Source organism: Echinops telfairi, unplaced genomic scaffold (genome assembly GCF_000313985.2).
Source record: "Echinops telfairi isolate 266 unplaced genomic scaffold, ASM31398v2 ScPeMD7_7467;HRSCAF=8505_1, whole genome shotgun sequence".
Taxonomy (NCBI): domain Eukaryota; kingdom Metazoa; phylum Chordata; class Mammalia; order Afrosoricida; family Tenrecidae; genus Echinops; species Echinops telfairi.
This window is the reverse complement of record NW_022111368.1, coordinates 25850557-25854088: the sequence shown is the minus strand read 5'-3', so window position 1 is coordinate 25854088 and position 3532 is coordinate 25850557.

Genomic DNA, 3532 nt, shown 5'->3' with positions numbered 1-3532 from the left:
GGTTAGCTGAGCAAGGTGCTCTTGTATTAAGGGAATGCGCATGAGGCATTCTTTTAATCACCTGCTAGAAGATAACAGATAGATGCACAAAATAAAGGATATTAACCATGAGTAGGATGCTCCCTTCAAAAAACAGAGGATCCTCCCAGGCTAAAAGTACAGTGCTTGGAATTGTGTTCTTTATGGTTGTGGTGCTGGTAAAGCACTAATTTGCAGAGAATAAAGGAATTGTACTGTGCACAAAAACCACAGGTCAGCAATTACTCTAGAGCATGTTTCCCACAGTGTGTGATACCCCTCCCCAGGGAGTGCTAGAATAATTTAAGCAGGGAGGGGAGGGTGGTTGCTGCAAAAGGAAATGCTTACACTTTATCCCGGATTATGGGTTCTGGTGGTGAGATTCAAATAATTTAACAACTGGTTCACTGCCTTGACGACCATTTTAAGTATATAATGGGTCCATCTGAGCGAGTGTAAAACAACACCTGGCCATTTGGGGCGTCTCCTTTCCATGTCTCTTGCTCACAGAGTCTCTCCACCCTCCACACCTTCCCCCACTGCCAAAAATCTCCCTGTGCATCAAGTGCCATGTCATCCCCCTTCATTCAAACTTGCCAATCAGGACAATACACGATGCTTTCCCAACCTTAGTCACCAATCTCTGCTCTGAATGTATTTATGTGCATGATTTCTTTGTACTGGGGCTTCTCCGCTCTGGAGGAGCCTGACAGACTGTGTTTCCCAATAAAGCCTGTTTCTTGATACCATGCTTTATGAATACTGATCACTTTGGTTCTAGATACACTTAGCATAAAAACAAGACGTGGTACGTGGTTTCCTGTGTAGAGATGCCCTATGTATTCGCTGTAGAAACATCATGATAGATGAGACTGTGCTCAGTGCCACATACTCTAATTGTAGATTGTACACTTGCCTTAACTATTCTCGGCTTATAAACCTCTCTAAAGGCAGTGTCCTCATCTTAAAGAGCCGGCTGGGCTGTGGGTCTCGGTGTAGATGAACCACAGCTGGGAAAGCAGTCCAGCGACATGCTTAGTGTTGCAGATAATGTCTGAGATGTTGAAGAGACCTTGTCGACTCATGGGTATGTTCAATGCAGTCATCATTGGACTCATAATGATTGTCACCACTGCTGCTGTTGCGGGAGCAGCACTGTAGGAATCTATACAAACTGAACATTTTGAACAAAAGTGGCAAGTGGACTCACACCAACTAGAGACCACGCAGGCCAAAATAGATGACGAATTGGAAAAAGGGGCTGAATTTCAACAAACCATTTAGCGGCTAGGAGATCAAATCACGGACTTGCGGCAATTGATGTTAAAGTGTGATTGGAATATTTCTGATTTCAGTGTTAACTTCTTATCCATGTAATGTAACCTTACATAACAGGGCTTTAATTAGGTAACACTTGCAGGGATTTAAGGGAAATTTTTATTTAGATGTGATCCTGCTAAAAAAGGAAAATTTCAATACATTGAAGGATGGGCTAAAGTCATCCCCTAGCTCAGATGTAATTATACAATTGGTAGATGGTTTAGAGGGACTCCACTCCTGTGCCTGGGTTCAAAGCATTGGGCACAGGGTGGGTTCTAGCCTAAATGTACTACTGTTAGTCATACTACTCTTATAATCACATGCTGCTTCTATAGAAAGTTGAGGTGTATGAAAAAAAAAAGGCCATAGAGCCTCAGCAACTCTTTATGTGGCTACGTTCCAACCCCTAAGGCACTCACCAGACCCTACCGAGAGAGGACATCTGTGAGCCTTTCGTCACTGTCCAGCAGGAAGCAGTACAGAAGATGGGACCTTCAGCCCTATTCCCTATCAAAAGGCAGGAACAATGGGTCCAGCTGAGCGTAAAACAACACCTGACCATTTGTGGTGTCTCCTTCCCTTGTCTCTTGCTCATAGATTCTCTCCAGCCCCCACACCTTCCCATGCACACCAAAAACTTCCCTGCGCGTCTAGTGCCACATCACACCCCCCCCCTTTATTCAAACTTGACAATCAGGACAATACATGATGTTCTCCCAATCTTCGCCCCCAATCTCTGCCCCTGAAGGTATACATGCACGGGGTTTCTTTGTTTGGGGCTTCTCTGCTCTTCCTCCACTCTGGAGAAGCCTGGCAGCCTGCGCTCCCTAATAATGCCTATTTCTTGTGACCGGTGCCCTGGCCACTTTCTTTTTCTATCAGTATATAAAATAATTATAAACCAAAAGGTAGTTTATTATTCCATACAGTTAATACTTAATTAAGTACAATAAAAGAGGCATGCAAAACTAGATTATGTTATAAGAAAGAGTTTTAAAACATTAATAAAAAATTTAAATAATACCTGACCCAAACCAATAAAATTGTTATCTAAGATATTTCCCTATTATTTCTTGATTGGCATCCTCATTTGTAATGTTCTTCACTTTTATCTGAGCATCATTAGCTGCCTAACCATCTTTTCACTGTAAGAGTAAGAACCCATTCTTTTAGAGGTAAGCCCATCAGACAATAACCATTGTGTTTGCTAGATTAGAAACAGTTCGTTGACTTCTCTTCTCTGAACATATTATGTTCATCTTTGAAAAAGCCCTTCTGCTTCTGCTGAACTTACAGCAATTATTCTAAAAACATTTTTAGCTCTTTGAACACTTTCAGGGATTGCCGGACTCACTCCTGATCCTTCATGGGACTGGAGGGCCTAACCCAAAGCTGAAAGGAATGACAGCGTACAACCCTGTGGCTGTTTGGCACCTTTTCTCGTTGCATCATGTCTGGTATTGACTCACAAACACCAGGGAATACAAATGTAGTATTTCATCAGAAATATAGAGAGTTTTAGGAAGCAAATGAATAAATATCACAACCATCATTCCACCTAATTTTTTCCTATGTACAGAATGAACATTACTAGCAGCATTTAGACTATGCTGTTGTGCAGATGAATGTTAAAAAAGAGTAAGGAATGTAAATTTGTTATTTCCACATCGAGCGGCTGCCCATTTACCCACCGTAAGGAGAACCTTGGCACAAGTGCCATTTTAACAACCGGTTCGCCAAACGACAAAAAGTTAGGTATCTGTTCTGCCGAACTTGGGCAAAGAGGCTGAATCCCATCACTGGTTAGAGAGTGAAAGTTTCAATTGACCGGAAGGGCGCTGAGTAATTTTTTTTCTGCAAAGGGAGCAGGGGCCCAACCAGCGTGGGAATCTGTGCTCTAGAGTAAAGCTGAGAAGATAAGGAGGCCACGGAACTAGAGTCCTGGGAGCAGAACAACCAGCAAATGGCGAAGGAGAAGGTTGGCATACTGCAGAAAGCGGCGTGCCACTGAGCAATGTCCGTGGCATTGTCAACCAGGAGCGCAGTTTGCTGCGTGAACTTTCATTTGCTCTCCTTTTGACCAAATTTTAAAGATGTCTTAGTTTTTAATCTTTTCTGCTTTCTCTTTGATCAAGGTTTACCTGTTTGTCTGGTCATCGCTGTTGGTTTTTGTGTTTGTTTGCTTCTTGTTTGT